Raw genomic sequence first — 19,828 nt, 5'->3', positions numbered from 1 at the left:
TAACTACTTATAAATGTAAGATCTTTTTTAAGATCACTCGTAAAGACATGTTTAGTCCATTTTTAATACGAGATTATAAGGGACTGTGCGCAGCCAGTCATTCTTGCCAACTATTGTAAATTTATTTTTACAAGTATTTGTTCATTACGTGTGTTGTTTTGCTGTATTACAAGTGTTAAATTTTGCAACGAGCAGTAATGTTCGCACAGGTCGTGGTCAAGGCAAGTGACCAAGGACCTAAAGCTCCTCGATCACTTGGGGGGCATATAAGGTACATCGATAGCAAAGCATACCACAAGGTATGTAAACACATGAACAAAATAAGTGAAAGCATGCTACGGTACTTAGAGTATTTTTCAAAATTTATGATTTTGTTAAATCAAACCAAAGTACTATGGTAAGTTCGGTCATGCGAACAGGTATTATAATAAAAGATTATAATATAAAAAAGGAAAATGTTTACACCGCGAGCATTAGTGCTCGGATGTAAAATTAGAATTAAAAGGAATAAAAACCTTTACACCGCGAACAGTACTGCTTGGATGTAATTGTTCAAGCATAAGCAAAAGATCTGCTCTCGCAGCACTAAAATAAAAAAGATTGTCTTTACAAAAAGACCCGTGGGCCAAAAAGCGAAAAAAGAAAAAAAATAAATATTAATTTTGCTAGGGGGCAGGAGGGTCTTCTGGATTAGGAGCGTTTTGATCAGCCGGAGGTTTAGCCACAGTAGCAGCAGCAGGAGTTTGGGCTTTGGCTTTCTCTTCTACCTCCAGCCGAGCAACACACTGCATCATCAATGTCTTTTGCAACTGCTCGGAGAGATAGCTGATTTCTGCCTCCCGATTGTGCTTCCAGAAGTCATAGAAGCAAAGGAAGGTGGCTTCCTTATACTTCTTCAGAGTTTTAACTATGTCCTCCTCAAGCTTCTTTACCTCATTCTTGCAGGCGGTCAAATCGAGTGTGAGCTGTTTGCACTCTTGGATGTTGAGTTTGCAGTTCTCCTTCCATTTGTGCCACTCATCGATGGCTTTGTTCCAGGCCGCTTCACTCTCCTGAAGCTCTCGGGTAAGAGTGGATTTGTCCTCGCATAGCTGCTCGTTTAGATTAACCAGCTCCTTATTCTCCTCGAGCAGCTTGGTCTTCTCCTCCTCAAGCGCTTGCGTAGCCTGGGCAAGCCTGGCGTCAAAGTTCCTATCGAGAGAGACCATTGCCCCAGATCGACGCCAGCTGGCAGTCAAGGACAAGAACCCCTGAAGAAAAAATGAGTTAAGAAAGGAAGTTTAGCATAAATGCCAAAGCAACGAAAGACGACTTACACTGGCTATCTCGTTCAGCCCACTGTTAATGATTTCGTTGATATCCATCGTGGCAATGTCAGTGATGGCGACCTGGGCGCGCTTATGCTTGGAGAGCCAATATAATCTCTCCCTGGCCATGCCAACTATGTGGCTGGGCAGGGAGCCTTCGGGCAATTGGTCCGCGGTCTCTTTGTCTACGGCCTTTGAGGAAGACCGAGGGTCAACAGGCGGGGGAGTTTGTTGCTCGAGGGCAGGCGGATGTGTCAAGTCCTCTTTGGAGGGGGCATCGGTGGGAGCATCTTCTGTTCGGGCCTTCTTCGAAGGGGTCTTTCTACTTTCCCCACGAGCTCTTTTGCTGTCCTTCTTCGGGACAGAAGCTTCGGCAGCAGCTTGGTAGTGTGCAAAGAAGTCTCTGGAGTCCATGCCTGCACAAAGAATGACATTTCAAACGATGAGATTAAAGGGTCGCGGAGAAACAAAGGTTAGAGTATAAGAGTTGCAAAAGTAAGGTACCCGAGCTACACCTACTGGTCGTAACATTATCTACTGAACTACCTAGTTCCTGGAAGAAATCTGAATTTAAAGAAGGAGCGTTCCTAAAGTTGTCATCCCCATCAAACAGGTGGATGGGAATGGGCAAGTTATTTAATAATGAGAATGGTGTACCGTATACATCCGACGAGTCATCAAACTGTTCGACAGGCTCAGCAGCCTTTTGTTTCCCCTTGCCCTTGGGGACCGACGGTTCTGCTACTCGGTGGGAAACAGCAGGTTCCTTGATTGTAACCCCAGTTGGCCTCCTCCTAGGAGGAGGTGACTGAGGTTACTGCTCGGGACCCTGCTCGCGTCCCACGCCATCATGGACACCACCCGCCGCGGGTTTGCTGGTTGCAGGAGGGGAGCCCTTAAGGCCAGCCAACCTAAGGTTAGCCTTAGTGATCAAGTTTTTCACACTCTTAGTAGCATTGGACATACTAGCTAAGAGTGCTGCCCTCGACTCCATTCCTGGAGTGGGGTTCGGGCGCAACCATGGACCTGGAGTACAGTGGAACAGCAAAGTATTATGACAAGAAAAAATTTAGAGGGCAAGAACTACTGGTTTAAGGCTCGTTATTCCCCTTACCTCCTCGGGTAAATGCCAGGTTGTCCGCAGCAATGTCAGGTGTGAGAAAGTATTCCAGATGATACTTCCCCACATTGGAGATATGGGTGGTCTCGGACAGAAACGTGTGTCCGGTCTCCTGATGGCAAAAATGGAAGAACCCCGTACCGTCTTGGTTGGGGTTGGACTTAAGGTCAAATAGATAATTCACCTCATGAGGAGAAGGGGCTGGCCATTTCTTGAGTTTATAAAGGATATAGAGCACGGTCATCATCCTATATCCGTTCGGGGTAATCTAAAAAGGGGCCACCCCGAAGTAATTAGCCACCCCTTGGAAAAATGAATGCAGAGGCAAGGTGGCACACGCTTCGATATGGTATCTCGACCAGGCGCTATAAGCCCCCCCCGGCAGGTTGGCTCGCTGGTCGATGGAAGGTCTGACTAGGGTCACCCCCGTCAGATTGTACTTAGTTAAATAATTGGAGACCATGCGAATGGTCACCATGCTCGGAGATACCACGTGCCACTCGACAGCCGGCTGGTCGGCATGATGAGGACGGGCACGTGCCTGAACTTCGGTCTCAGGGGGGAATTCTCGTCGACCACTGGTCGAAGGGGCATCAGCAGGAGGCTGACTTGGAGAAGGGTTGCATCTTTTTCTGGCCTTGGTTTTTGTTCTGGCCATTTTTTGGGTAGGAGCTGGTGGAGGATTTGGGTTAGAACGTGAGAATGGAATTTCTAAAATCAACATGGATGGATTCTCTTCGCCTTCGAGCAGTTGGGCTAAGAGTTCGTCTTATATAGGTCTTTCTCCCCCCCAAGGGTCTTGCATATGAACTGCAAACAGACAATGGAGGAGATAAGACACAATCCGCGAAGTAGTGTGGGGAAGCTGGGATAACGTTGCTCGTGCCTAAATAGCCAGCAGTATCCTAATCCTACGCTAACTTCAACGTGGGTAAAAAAAAAAGGGAAAGAAGAACGTTTTCTGAAAAGAACTTTTTTCAACTCCTAAAGGGGGAGAAAAAATTTCAGTTTTTTCGTCTAGCTTAAAGGTTGAACCTTTCGACAACCTAACGTCCCAAATCAGAAACTCTATCTATCAAAGTACTGATCTAACCCATACAAGGTATAAAGATGCACTTCTACAGAATATTAGGCAATTTATACCAAAAACCCTAAAAACCCTATTCAAGAACGCAGACATACCAGAGCACAAAAATAGCATGCATGGTGTAATACAGAGCTTAAAGGATGGAATCCTTACCTGAGAGAAGGAGGAGATTCGGAAGAAAATGAAAACTTGAGGCGGAAGACCTGCGACACAACGTCGGACTGGTTTTTGAAGCTCTGAACACTGGTGCAAGTTCTTGAAAATTTTGGCAAAAATGACGGGTAAAGGTTTCTTGAAAAAGAAGAAAGGCTACTTATAGAGATCAAAGGGGTAGCCAAAAGGCGGTAATCATCACTTCCCACTTTCGAAACGTGGGGAAGTGGACAAGCCATCAGATTGCCTTTTTGGAAACCGAAATGACTTGATTAGACATAATTATGTCACAGTTTTCGAAAATGCACGGGGATTCTGACAGACGTGGGAAGACGAACGGTTGTTCCCTTAAGTTTCTTTATTACTGGTCGCACTAAACAAACTTGGGGGGCAAATGTTATCCCAAAAATCAGAAGTGAATGACATGGAAGGAATTAATTGCACGTGGCTGACACCTGGCAAAACCTGTGTTCGACTATCGACCAGGAAGATGTTCAGCGTTATGCGATCGATCTCTTCATACGACCAGTCTGGTCATAGGCACGTAACATGCGGAGGAAATCTTAGGCAGTTATGATGGAATCCGAAATTCTCTCCCATGATTTCTTGAGTATCCGATTATTTAGGAAATAATATCTGTAACAAATCAATGTAAATCTTCCCTGAGCTTATAAATAGAAGAAGAGGGCTCAGGGAAGGGGATGGGATCTCTTTTCTCTTTTTCTGACTTCTAAATCGCTTGAGTTTAGAATTATCATATCGATCATATTGTATTGTTCTTTAGAGGTTAGTGAAACTCATTGAACCCTAGTTCTTTGATCACTCCTTTGAATCCCACATTAATAGCAATCTAAGTGGACGTAGGTTATTACCAGATCCTGGGGCCGAACCACTATAAAATATCGTGTTCTTATTATTTTCGCTAATACGTTCTTTTCAATGCATTCATCCATGTCAAGCATATTTTGACTCCGTGTCAGTTGCTCAAAATCAGGGTCAAAACCAACCATATCTTTATGCAACCAGGCAAAGACTTCCTGGTGCCTCCTCAAGACCTCCACCAGCCCTTTCTTTATCAATGTCTCTAAGTTTTTACCGACTTTCACAACTCTGGTTGGATCTTTCTCTTCTAGTTGACCTCCTCGAGGTCCTCCAGAGGCCCAACATCTTCTTATAAATCCCCAAGCGAGGATCTAACTCCCTATCCTCACTTTGGGAAACACCTTATTTGGTGACTTGTTCACCTTATTGAGCTTGTGATTTGTTTACCACCAGCAACATTTTCTTTACTTCGCTCCCCGGTCCACTTCTTCAAGCCTTCATGATCGAGGAGTTGTAACACTCTCTGGCCTCTCACTGATTTCTCAGCACGCACCCGACACCTACATCGGTTGGAAATTTCATGGCCAAATGCCGAGCTGAAGTTACGGCTCGTAGATCGAAGAGAATGGGTCTTCCGATTACAACATTGTATGCGGACAGACAATCAACTACTATAAAAGTAGCTAGAAATTTCCTGTTCACCGGTGCAGCCCTTGCTGTGACCGGGAGTCTGATCGACCCTATTGGTGCTAGCCCTTCGGCAGAAAAACCATAGATTGTTTGGTTTCATGGTTCTAAATCATGCACTGATAATTTAATTCTTTTCATTTAAGATTGTATAAAATGTTGATCGAGCTTTCTGTATCCACCAACACTCATTTTACCATCATGTTGGCGATTTGGACATCCACGACCAGAGGATCTGAGAAGGGGTATCGGACATGCAGTGCGTCCAGCTCAGAGAAAGTTATCAACTCTTCCTCTGTTCGAGCTTTTTTAGGAGTTCACTCCTCGATGTTTAGCATTTAAATGTCTTTATCGTTATGTAGGGTTCTCGAATATCTTTCCCTCGCCTTCCCACTGTCACCTGATATATGTGGTCCCCCACAGATAGTCAGCAATGTACCAGCAACAGGAGCTGGCTGTAGAGGAGGCGAGCGTTGGTGTACAGGTGCCTACTCATTGCCTCTGTGAGCCTCCTACTGGGAATTTCCCCCTGCTCGTACATATCTCCTCAGATGTACTTACCGAATAAGGAACTCGATCTCGTCCTTAAGTTGGTTACACTCATTGGTGTCATGGTCATAGTCGTTGTGAAAACGACAAAACTTAGTTGTGTCCCTTTTGGATATGTCTTTCCTCATTAGGGATGGACGCCTAAAGGGAACGATGGTATGACTGGCCTGATACACTTCAGCGCAGCTACTGACCAGGGTTGTGTAATTGGTGAACCTTGGTTCGTATCTGTTTTGTTTAGGGCACTTGTTATCAGATGTCGTTGGTTCGGTGTTTTCCCTTTTTCCTCCATTCTTATTGTTACCTTTGTCGTTGTCGTTGGGTTTACCAGACCCACTGGTGGCTTTGGTCAAGTATTCCTTCTTACCATGGTCAGCCTTTGGGGACTTTCCTTCATTGGCTATAGCCTCCTCCAGCTTGATATATTTTTCTACTCAATCTAGAAATTCTTGAGTGCTCTTGACTCCATTATTCTACAGGCTACTCCAGAAGGGAGATTGGTGTTGCGCTCTAGTTGTGATTGTCATCATCTTTCCCTCATCTCCAACAGCTTTGGCCCGAGCAGCTACTCTCATAAACCGATGTATATACTCCTTAAGAGTTTCTCCTTCCTTTTGTTGAATGTCGACCAGCTGATTAGCCTCCGTTGGATGTATCTAGTCATCATAAAAAATTTCATAAAACTCCTTTACGAACATATCCCATGATACTATGCTAGCCGGTGGAAATTTGAAGTGCCACTCCTGAGCAGAGTCAGACAAAGTGGCAGGAAAAATCCTGCCTCGAGCATCTTTGGACACCTTCTGATTGTCCATTTATATCTCAAATTTTTTCACGTGAGATACAGGATCTTTCCTTCCAGTGAAATTGGGTAGGACTAACATTTAAATTTTCTTGGGAATTCTGCCACAACGATTCTGGTAACGAATAGGGTGCCCTTTCTCCATTCATACTCTATGTGGGACATTTTATTCCCAACCAGCTGTTGCACGGCTTGATTTAGGGCATCTATCTAAGCCTGAACAACATCTGGTATTGCAAGAGCGGCTGGAACTGGGGGGAAATACTCGTCGTGTCTTTCCCTTCAATCATTGAGAATATCCCTCAGATCTTCATCCCTACATCTCTGCTCGCTTGCACCTAGTTGGTCAAACACGTTGGGTGTTTAGGCTGTCCCCCAGCATTTTGGCTTGTCAATCTGTTATCCATTGGGGGAGGATTTCATTGTCTATCCCTTTCCTCCTACTGTTGATCATTGTTCCTCCTACCGGAGTCTGCCTCATTGTAGTCATGGCCATCTTTGAATTGCGACTTGTGAGTTCGCGACCTGCTGTACACACTATTCCCCTCTCTTCTTCCTAGTCCATCTTGGCAAACAGGTGGGGGCCTGCGCTGTAACGCCCTGGATAGCCAAGAACGCTACCCTGTGTGTTTATAAAGGTGCAGGACTTGCTAATCAAGTCAAATAGTTAAAAACGTGAATTCTAAAGTCATTAGAGTGCTAAGGTTAAAAGGTTTTGGTGTTAAAAGATACTTTCCATATAATTAAACATTTCCACATGGGATCCCAAAAGAAATAGCGTTTAAAAGTCTATTTACAAAATTTCCAATGTACATACAACCACCAGCCTTTCTAAAGGCAAAATAGAAGGTTATGGTTTTCCTGTCCCTGTCTCCCCTCAACCGTGGCGGCTGAGCAGCTTATCATGCACATTCTGCTCTCAGAGCTCTCCTAGTCAGGGCTGATCAAATTTGCCCTTGCCTTTACCTGCACCATGAAGCATCCGTCAGCCAAGGCCCAGTAAGAAAACATATCATATTACAAAGCAAGAATTAATAACATTTGGTTAACCCCTTTAAGCATGTTCATACACCTAACATATCACAATAATCACAGAGCATGAAGTTTCAACCAAAGATTCAGCTAATCATCACCCATCTATACAGCACAACAGTCCACGAATCAATAATAATAAATAAATCACATAATAAGCAGGGTCGACACCTTAGGTCGCACCCCCTGTTTACCCCACTGACTCCAACCCGCTTAAACCGAGTACAGTGCATAATAAGCTGTCCTCAGCTACCAGTGGCCGAGTCACGCCCTGTGCGCTAGTGTAAACTTCGACACTCTTAGGCTGTTGGTTTACTGTTCACATGGCTTAATACCATCCTTTACGAAGCATACAAAATAGGGAACCCTTAGTCCAGTTATAATTCCACAACCGGGTGCAGTTTTCTTGCCTTTAATTTCCAAGTTCACTGATTACCAACGATGCCTCTCGAGCACAATCCGCTTCCCGAGCTCCAGCTTAACACCTAGTCACAACCAAGATGGGGAGCACCATTAATAATCACGTTAATATTTCCGAGTGGAGTTATAGCTTCCGGGACATCAAATTCCAACAATCGCGGTGGTGGAATTGATCCCGAGCACCCTAGGTTAGGTTCCCGCTCTTAAACTCCCAAAAGATAAAAAAAAATGCTCTTAAGGGTTGCGGCCCCTGAAACCTAGCCACGGCCTGCCCCTAAAATAGAGGCTAAGCCTCTCTGAAGACAGACACGTGCCGCGGCCCTGCCCTGAGGCGCCGCGGCGCTTCCCCACTGCAGAGCCCCCTTGGCTCTTCCTTGCCTCGCAGGGCCGCATCGCTCTAGAACAGAGTCATGGCCCAACCCTTCGTGCCCATAAAATCCACCATTTCTAACATCCTAACCTCATTCAAAACCACCCCAAAGCACCCTAGTTCCAAAACTCATTAATCACAAGACTTTTAACATGATTCGAACAGCATAATCCAACAGAAATCCAGCTTAAAAACCCATCAAAATCCCATTTTGATTTCTGAAACCCAGCAACTAAAGAACCCAAAAACCAGTCATGCAAACTACGAATTTAAGCTCTAAACTACGAATTGAAGCTTACCTTCTTTGATGAACCACCTCCTGAACAGGTTCCTGAGCTAAAATCCAAGCTTCTCAGCTTTAATTCACTCCTTAACATCAAAACCATAAACACCTTTAATACTCAGCCAAAACTCAGAGTTCTAAAGCTCAAGAATGAGATTCAATTCTTACCTTGATCCTGGTTGAGTGTCCCTTAGTTAGAACTAGGCTAATCCTTCATAAATTTAGCTCAAACATAGAATTTCCAGTTGAGTTTTCCTTAGATTTCTGTAGTTTTCTTAAGAGAGAAAAGAGAAAGAATAAAAGGAGGAGAAGAAATGTTAAAAGGGTCGGTATGTGTCTTTTGTTCTACTTATTCCTATTAACTTAGTCTAATCTTAGCCAGTTAAGTCAATCCGGAGGCTCCGGGTACCGGAAACGTCCCCGAGGGCAAACTGGTAAAATTCCCCGAATATTCCCGCCTAGGCTTCCTAACCTCGAATATATCTCCATATATTTATTTCCATAACCCGATCACCCAAATAATCATCTAATACTCGAACCACCACTTGACTTGCCCCAAGTCAAATATTAAGCCCCGCTGTGACTTCCCGCTAGCTAGCTCCCTAGGATCACCTCGAGTCGCACGCTACAGACTTACCCACATAATAATGTGGTTCTTACAAATATAACGTATAATCACATTTACATTCATATAGCCATACAAACATGTTTATCATATAATCTCACATTTACTTAATAATTACACACTTAAGCCAATTATGCCCTCCCGACACACTAATCAAGGCCCTTAAGCCATATTAGTGATTTTGGGTCGTGACATGCGCTGGTTGTTGGGTCCTCTGACATTACTATGTCGTGGGGGATCCCGAACCTCAGAGCCTAAGTCCACCTGCCTCCTGCTTCCACCTGCTAGGAGGGTTCTGTTCCCCAGCTTTTTGGCGTCTAGGGCTTTTGGGATGCTGCTCGCCCCTATTCTTCCTGTGTTGTTGATCATCATCTCGACTAGATCGAGAGGGTGGTTGCTGCTCATTGTTTCTGTCAGGATTATGGGTTTGCCTTTCCTAGTGAGCAACAGGTAGTTGTTCTGGTCTTTGCAGACTCCTTGGGTATGGTGGAATGTGAATATATTGGGGATGATCTGACTGCGGATTTTGATGAGGATGAGAGTTTTGGGGTTGATCTGGCTGAGAGGTTGGTGCAGGTTGTCCTCAAGCCAACTAAATGACTGCCTCTAAAGATGTTGTGGCATCTCTCTACCAACGATCCATGTCAGCATGTCGCTCAATCAGTTCTCAACGCTGCTGGTCAATCTCCATTTGCTATAGCACCATAGTTTCAACCACATTCTCCTGGTTAGCTTTCAGAGTAGCTAACTCCTCTTGCAACACTATCAAAGTTGTTTGCAAGGTTTCAGCATCCATCTCTTCCTTTTCCAATTTAACTTGTGGCTCGTCCTCCACTACGCCTTGTGGAGGAGGTGGATTTGGCATACTTTCAAATGTATGCCCAGTTTGACCCGCTCTCCTGGAGTTCTTTGTCATTGTTTATCTTGAAATTCTTGAGTTCGACTCTCAATGAAACTACCAAAATGTAGACCCTCGATTTGGTCAACGACATGGAGTTACTAAAAACGATAGAAATAAGATGAATTGAACTCAATAAGGTAAACAACACCAAGATTTATAGTGGTTCGGCCCCAAAGAATGGTAATGACCTACGTCCACTTCGTGTTCTTATTAATGTAGAACTTCAAAACCTGCGATCAGTGGACTGGGGTTCACAAGTTTCACGAGGTTGAAGATGAGTACACGTTTCGTGGATAAAAACACTATAGTTCTCTCTTTATTACAAAAAAAATTGTCCCCTTAAATGAATCTCACAAGTCCTATTTATAGGCTTTAAGATGTACATATGGGTCTATGGGCCATGTTCAATTTTTGTTACAATCATATTTGAATAATAACAGAACTAATGGTATTTACATATAAAGAGAAACAAATATCCTAGAAATATCCAACTCATAGTAGTATTTGAATTCTGACTTCGGTCCTACGAGTAGATCTGGTCGCATATGTCAGCGTATCATCTTCCCTGTTACTCAACATGTCTCTCACGCCTATGGGGCAGCTCAAATTTTTCTTGATCTCATGGTCATGGCTCAATCAGATCTTCATTAATAATAGTCACGTACTATTAATGTGAGCCTCGACCATCCCACGTCATCATGCAAATATTTTGGGTAAACATTATTATTATTATTATGGATCGGATACTCCCGATTAGATCGCGTTTGAGAGATCGTCAAACAATACACTGACGATAGTTTGGTTATAACGAGGACTTCTTCTTTCCGCCTGGATTTGATCAAAATACGAACAGGCATGAAAGGCTTACCTGTGTCTGCTAGTACTTCGACAATAACTCTGCCATTTATGAAAAAAATACTAATTTCAAGACCAAACAAAGAAATGCTAACATACGGTAATGGAACATGCAAAATAAGTAGCTACAAAGAAGACAAAGTAACTTATGTCATCAAGTTTTCAAATTTGAAAAAAAAAATTCTCACATTGACTAACAACTATTTATTTCGCAGGTACAAAAATATTTTTATCCATCGGACCAATTTAATGCATGTTGCTGGACAAAGTGTTGGGAGGTAGAAGCGAAGACACAGACGGAACTCCTACGACATATTTAGTTGCATCTTCAACTGACTTTATGGACACAGTTCTCTTCTCCTCGTGGGAAATAGAGACTACTGAATTCAAGGTCGGTATAATCCATAAACAAGATTATTCATTTCTATCGTGTCCAGTATCCACAATGCATTTCCACGCTCCAAATGAACATAACATGTTGTACGGTGTTCGTGGTGACAATAAATTAAGACTATACGACATACGAAATGGAGATAAAACTTTGGAGTGACATTTAGCTCAACCCTTGCACGATACTTCCTTCTCAAGAGCAACACATTGGTGTAACAATCATCTCCTTGTCTCTACAGGAAAAAGAGATGTAACTATATGAGATTTGTATGCTACCACACCAAAGTGTGTCCTCACAATAGGGGTCGAAGCTGGGGATATCATGGCTACTCAAGTCGAGTAAAAAAGGGTAATATCTATAGGTAAATGATTAAAAGTAAACTAATTATCATAAGTAGTACGTCAATATATAATTTTTTGACCCCCTTACTCAATTATTTATGTGTATATAGGGAACCAAGTGCAAGTGTGATTGATGGCGTCTACTGCACAAATCATGTTCTGCACTTGTTTAATCTCCGCCCATGCCAAACGCTTCAAATATACCTATCACACAACATTTTCAAAGTGAAGTGTGTCCATTATAATGACGACACAATTGTCATTGGTTATGAAATTGATGTGTTTAACAGTAGAGGAAACAGAGTTTTGCTAAAAGAGGACCATGTAGTCATAGTCCCAATTAGAACACTAACGCCAATGAAATATTGTGAATTGTCAGTGCAAAGAAATAGTCTGTACAACACATGAATTTCAAATGTTCGATATATTGATGGTAAAGTATACGTTTTCAATGAGGTGGGGTTATATATCATCTACAAAGATGTAGAGATCACCCAAGACGATGAAGAAAATGGGATACTCACATACGAACCGGTAAGCATATGCAATATCTTTGAAGGAGAAATCCTATTCTCACCAAACATTTCATCACGTCACACAGACGTGCTTGTCACCTCGAAGAATACCCGACCTTTCTGGTTCAACTCCCGACTCCACTCGACATGATGACCAACACATTTCACTCAACTAAAAACAAAACGTAGATCGTAGGTGCAATAATATAGTACCAAATTACTTTTACCTTGCTTTATGGACATCCACTATATGTTTCATTAAACCTAGGTGGAATGTTTCATGACTAGGACACATATTTTGTGGTATTTAGTTTGATTCTTGCTAAAAAAAAAAGTAGTCACCAACTTATTTCGAAATGTTCATTGTCATGAATATTTTTTTTCATACTCACATTTGAATATATTCATTGTTCCTATTGAAAAATATGAAAAATTAGAGTATTTAAAAACAAAATGTAAAATTAAAAACAAAATTATTGCAACCATTCTCATAAAAAAAAATTTAAATATATATATTAAAACTTCAATCCACAAAGGCAATGAGAAACAATATTAATAAAATAGTGTCTTGTAGTTCAACAATTGTGAAAAATAATTGAAATGGTTGTGTTTTTTTTAACTCAATAAATATGTCATGTTCCATTAGCTTACATGGCAATTGACAAGATATTTATGCTTATTCAAATAGAGAAATTACTCAAAACACTTTCATAATACATTAAATTATTAGTTTCCAATGCAATTACAAATATACCCCATTCAACAACTAATTTTTTAAGCTAAACAAATCAAACTGGTAAACAAAATTGGCTATCACAAGTTTTCACATTTTTTTAATATTGTGCGGGTTCGTGGCCTATTCAACATTATCATAAATTATCAATAATTTGTACCCGTTATCAAAACTAACACATTTTTTATATTATAAAATACGGACAGGAGGCATTCCGCAGCCGTACTTGCGGGTGGGAATCCAAGTCCCTTCTTGAAATGTTAATATAGCATATGTAACAGCAATGAGACTCGTCAAGTGCATGATCTAGAAAGAAGTTTTTTTTTTTTTTTAGTAGTAGCTATTGAAGTTCAATCCGATAATGATAATATTTTTTATATATATACTGCATATATTGGGGCAATGATAAGTCCTTTCATGTCTTCATTCATGGAGCAGTTTTTTTGTAGTACTATACTAAAGTACTATCAATCGTAGGCCGATTTATATAAAAAATATATATTAATTTCAGACAAAATAATTACATCTTAAATTAATTAATAATAAAATATACATATAATTACGTATAATTGGTGGTAGTAATGTCAGACAATTATTGTTGTTGCATGAAAAGAGACGAAACATATAATCGCAGTAATTTGCACCAAAAAGAGGAAGCTACCCAGATACACATCGAAAATTAGAATGATCCTTTTATTTGATTGTTACCCATCAACATTCGACTCACAAAATACTTTTATTTGATTGTTGATTGTTACACATCGAAAGTTAATTATGTATAATTGTTGATTGTTACCCATCAACAAACGTACCTATTTACAATCTCCCGTCTTAATAATTAACTTATTTCCAGGTTAGGATTCTGTCTTCGTTTTTAAAAATCATATAAATATAAATGAGTTCATTCATTATTAAAATATATACTTTATTAATTTAACTACTTTAAATAATATTATGTATTACTCACAAAATATAGCAAAGAATGATCGATCCCCCCCCCCCCCCCCCAAAAAAACTATATTAAAGTTTTGCAATTAAAGATTCATGTTGAGTTGTAGTGCGAATAAAGTCTCATGTTGAGGTATTTTACTACAAGTTATTAACTTTTTCAGATATAACTTCAATCTTTTGAAATAAGGAACGTCTCACATGGTTATCCATAACAGAAGGCATTTATGTGATAATATTGAAGGAGGAATTTCAGTAAGAAAAAAAAATTGTGTCGTTAATTTCATTAAATCTTTCTTGACCTTATGACAATTTTAAGTTCAGAGCTAGCTCAATGATTCACCAGTCATGTTGTGGTTTTTAATCCATATGCAACTGCTTAGAATACTTTTATAGATGTCTCTATTTTATTATTCAAAATATATCATTCAAATTTTATTTTAAATTAAACTCTTATATTATATCCTATATCAATTTCGTTATATATATTTAGGGTGTTATTTTAGTATGGGCAAAGCCCGCCACCTGTGCTGGCTTTTCCCAACAATATTACAATTGATATAAGTATGTACTAAGTTTTACTCTTTGACTAGCTCTTTTTTTTTCTCTGTCTCACGCTGCTCTTTATTTTCGGATATACACTCTCTCATTGTTTAAGTATGAAACTTAAACAATTAATAATTTGATGCAATATTTATTTTGTATATAAACCAGCTCCAATTTTCTTTTCTTTTCTTTTAAGACTGTAATTTTGTAGTTTTTCTGTTAAATTTATATTATTGCTACAAAAAATTATTATATTTATGTATGATAAGCTTAATTAATATAAATATTATTATAAATATATAACTTTGAAAAAGCTACGGTCTAGAAAAAAAAAGTATACTGTTGGAAAAAAAAATATGAGATTGATTATATATATATATAATCAAATATAATTTGGGGTAAGATATACACAATTAAATAAACAATATATCAACAAAAAAAACAACGTCAGTGCTCTCTCTCAGTGTTTTTGGCTCAGGAAGTATTTTCCACAAATTTTTTATGATTGTATATATTATACTTATTTAAAATATTTTACAAATTTTCAAAAAATTCTAAATAATTTACAATGTTGAAAATAAAGTTTAATCAGATTACTTTTCACGCGCATAACAAAAAATAATCATACATTCGTACAACAAATTATTTTAACTTTATTTTCTACACTGTAAATTATTCAGAATTTTTCAAAAATTTGCAGAATGCTCTAAATAACTACAATATACAAGACCATAAAAAAATTTGCGCCAAAAACTAGAAGGGGTGCACCAATGTGTCCCTTTTTGGGATGCACCAGAACTACCCTATAATTTATTACTTATATTGTAATTTTTCATTGTTATACTATAAAGAAATTTTATGAATTAATAAAATTTATTCAACTACTTAAGTTATTTAATATAAAAAATTAATACTAATTTATTACCTTTTGTTTATGAGAAACACAAATTTAGACCATTTATTATGAGTAATGCTCATATAGTATCTTGAAATTATAAAATATATATAAAATAATATATGCTCGATTTTAGTCAATTAATAAAATGTTACTTTAAGCTCAATTGATAGAATTAAGCAAAACTTTTTTTTTTGAAAAAAAAATAAGAAAATACAACAAAATTTTCTTTCACTCTCTCATTCTACCTCTACTCTCTCTATGCCTCGACAATTTACAACCCAAAATTTTATTATGACAACTCATTTATTATTAAAACCTAACATAATATATATTTATATATTATAAATGTGAGTTTAATGAATAAATGTGAGTTTAATGAAAATTGTTGTTTTCCGTTCGTTAGTTTTATAATCATCTATATAATGTAAATAAATTTAAAAGAAAAATAAAAAGTAATAAAGTCATCTAAATGAAGTAAATAAATTGAAAACAAATAAATAGTAATAAATAAGCCATAATAATTTCTCATTCCATCTTTTAAATTTTTATATTAAAATATTTAAATTACTCTATCAATTATGATTTCAAAATTTTTTAGGACAAATGACCCTCTAGCCCCCAAATTTTGGTGAGAGTTCTTCCCATAACTTTTACATTGTTGCCCACTTGCCCCATTTTTTTTCAAAAATGGATATCATCTCTTCTAGTCCATGGATTCTTATGGCCATTTGAAAAAAAAAAAAGTTTTCCACTTTGTTTTTTTTAATGTGTTGCTCTTTGCATTCCTTAAAAATCTACCAATCAAACTTTTTATTTTTCCCATTTTTTTCTTAACTATAAATAGAATATAAACATATATTTTATAAATAAATATATCATAAGCATATATTATATTTTTCTTCTAAATTAATATAAGTTTTTCTATGTTTTATTAAAAAACATAAGTTTTTCAAACTAATATGTTTGAGTAATTTTTTTAAACGAAAAAAGATGTGACAATGTTGAACAGAATGATAAATCCGTAAACTTAATCATAAATATGAGCACTCGATCATTTACCCTTTTAGACTATAAGCTATTATGGAAGTCATATTTTCACATCTTATACAAAAGCTATAGATTTCATATCTATGAATAATACCCGCACTCAACTACACTACTAAATCTACAAGAAGTAAGTATGGACTAAACTGTAGGGTAAGCTAGTAACGAATAACTCAAAAGATTTAAATAATAGAATTAGTATAATATTATCACTCGAAATTAAGATCAACTTGACCTATGGTCAACATTGTGACATTGATTAGATTCAAGAACAATGATACCTATTTATCAATCAATAATCAATATCGGTCCTAGTCCAATGTACCCATATACATCTGATTTTATTCACATGGTCAGTACCTTAAATAAGACATCACACCCTGAATGTGCAAGTAGATCATATCGTAGATTATTAGATCAGTGAAAATCCAATGCCACTGACTTTGTTAATGCGGTTCTTCGCGAACAGGTAATTAAGAGAATGAGAGAAAAGGATTAGTGCTAAACGTGAACCGAAATAGATGTATGATCTTAGGGGACGAACGGGGTGACTCAAGACACGGTTTTTAAGTGGTTCAAAGGTTAAAATCCTTCTACTCCACTAGTCAATATTATTGATCTATACTTAGTATTTGGTTACAAAGTATTTCTTATAAGGGATTATTTTTCCAACCCTTATCAACTCCCAGGGTCTCCATATTTATAGGAGAAGGCACCTGGAAGTTGGTAAGGAGGTCATCCCGTGACCTTCTTATTTGTCATACCAACTCTGTGACATTCATGATTAATTCCTCAACCTGACACTTAAGTGTGGTCAAATCGATAGGTAAGGAGATAATGGGCCGCACGGCCCAACCCAGCCGTGGGTGTCTGAACACGCACGTTCCTGCTGCGTGTCCGAGAAGTCAGGGAGATATCGGACACGTGATGTCAGATATATGCACGTTTATCTTGCGTGTGTTGACTTTACAAGGGGTCATAGCCTCCATATCTAGCTCGTACCACGAGCTGCGCATTTGACCCGACCTTCGGCCTTCCGACTCCTTACTCCAGCCCTGGCGAGTCTTGGCGAGTTCTTGAGGATTCCTCGAGCTAAGGGGGGTACGACCTCCAGACAGGAGCTCCGGTCTAGGGGATGTTTATGGACTAACCATGATTAGTCTGAAGCTCGGCCTGCTAATCAGCCCGTGGGAAAATCAGGGCGTACATCTGCCCCCCAAGCTCCTGCTCGTGGTATATGACGTCGCATATGAGACCACAGTAGGGGCTTTTAGACTTCCCTACAAACTCTTCGCATTCCACTCGTTATGCAGGCGCCTGATATGTGGAACATCGTGGGTGGTGACGGTACGTCTTACGAGAACCGCATTTAATGGCCTAGCCTATGCCCAGCCGTCGTTTCGTATTTCGAGTGGAGGGCCTCGGATCCCTCATCAGGGCCATCCAAGAGCCTTCTACACGTGATCCTTCACGCATATAAAAAGGGGGTGGCCACCCTACGCACGGGCCACCCTTCCATTCAAAATTTTCCAAACCTCTTTTCCTCTTTCCTCTCCATATTCCCGAAGAACGAAACCCTCGACTCTGTTGCTGCCATTTTCATCGTTCAAGAAGCTTAGGCGTACGGATTTCTCCGAAGCTTTGGAAGCTACTACACCGACGAAGCTCCTACCAACGCAACACTCTCGTCTACCTCCTAGCCATACACTGTAAGTTTCCTGACCCTGTGTGCTTTGAAAACATGCTACTGTAGCTTAGGTAAAAAAAAATTATTGTAGCCGCATGCAAGGGTTTTCTGGGTTTTGTGGATATGGAGGGTTACAGCCTTTTTAGGTTAGGGTATATTTGTTGTAGGAAATCGCTTTAGAATATGGGTTTCAGGATGCCTTTCCTGGGAAAATTTCTGGGTAGGAGTTTTGGGAATTTTTGGGTGCAAAACCGGGCAGCTTAGGGAACACGCCTCACAAGCGGTTTTGCAATTTTCTGCCTACTGAAATTTTCCCCCCAAGGAAAATTCTATTCTGAACCTCCTAACACACGAATTCCGAGTAATCGGGGATCTGTTGGGAGTACGAGCGCATGTTCACTGAACCGCGTGGCTCCACTCTCCACGGGTTGGGCTTACCTCAGCTCGTGTAAGTAATAATTGCTTCTTCCTCCTGCTTGGGTCGCCTTTTCTAAAGTTTTTTTCTTTTGTTCGTTAGGCGACCAGATGGCTCCAAAAAAGAATCTCCCCCAGAAGAACGTTGGAAGCTCGGCCTCCCAGCAGGAGAAAGGAAAGGCGATGATACCTAGCTCCCCGATCCCCCGTTTCGGGCCGGCAGTGGAGAAGGAGGTCGAGGTGGCCCCTGACGCATTCTTTGAGGCGGAGAGAATCGCCTCAAAGATAACCGATCAGACGAAGATTAACAAACTCTTCCTCACTCACAACATCGCGTTGGGGAAAGCCTCTGTTATTGCCCGACCTGCCTCGGATGGCGAGCGGAGCTGCGCGCCGCTCGACGAATCGTTCGCGGCCTGGAGCGATGAACACTTTAAGGCAGGGGCCTTCCTTCCCCTGGATCAGTACTTTGCTAATTTCATGAACTACGTGGGGTTGGCCCCATTTTAGCTCCCCTCCAACTCCTACCGTCTGCTGGCAGGGTTGAGGTACTTGTTCCAGAAGCAAGAGTGGGAGGTCCCCACTCCTGCGGATATTTTATATTTCTTTTGCCTCAAAGCCAGCCCGGACCAGCGGGGGCGAGGCGACGGGTTTTACTATTTAACTCGTTTTCCCAACTCGGCGGCGGTCATCGAGCTGCTCAGCCACCCCAATGATTTCAAGGACCAGTTCTTCATGTCAACTGGGTTCCGGAACTGGGAGCACCACTACTTCAATCGTCCTCGTAAGTGCTCTCTGACCCTAGCTCGTGTGTTTAAATATCACTTTAGCACCTCCTGCACCCCTTTCTGACTTAAACTCATTACGCAGCCATCTTCGCGAGGACAGAGAAATCTGTGACCCTCGGGGCACAGTATGAAACACTGGCGGGCTTGCCCCCCAGTGAGAATGATTATCGCGTGCTCGTGACGGACGAGACAATGGTGGCTTGCAAAATGATTTTTCTGAATCAAACCCTGAACCTAAAGAGGCCCCGGGGGCCGCCTCCAGCTCGGGACACCAGACCTATCAACGTGGAGGAGGTCGCGGAAGATGAAGACGAGGAGGACGAGGGCAACGAAGTTACGCTCGTGAGGAGCAGGAAGAGGACTTTGGAGGTCGCCCAGAGGACGAGCGAGGAGAGGATCCAATCCGGAGCAGTCGCGGGTCCTTCTGGCCAAGGTAACCCTTACTTATTTAGGAGTCTAGATAGGGCCGCTGCAGACCCCCGGCTGGCTAGGTTCAATCCTAGGCAGCTC

The sequence above is a fragment of the Humulus lupulus genome, chromosome 4 (genome assembly GCF_963169125.1).
Source record: "Humulus lupulus chromosome 4, drHumLupu1.1, whole genome shotgun sequence".
In the NCBI taxonomy this organism is placed as follows: domain Eukaryota; kingdom Viridiplantae; phylum Streptophyta; class Magnoliopsida; order Rosales; family Cannabaceae; genus Humulus; species Humulus lupulus.
This window is presented reverse-complemented; position numbering follows the sequence as displayed.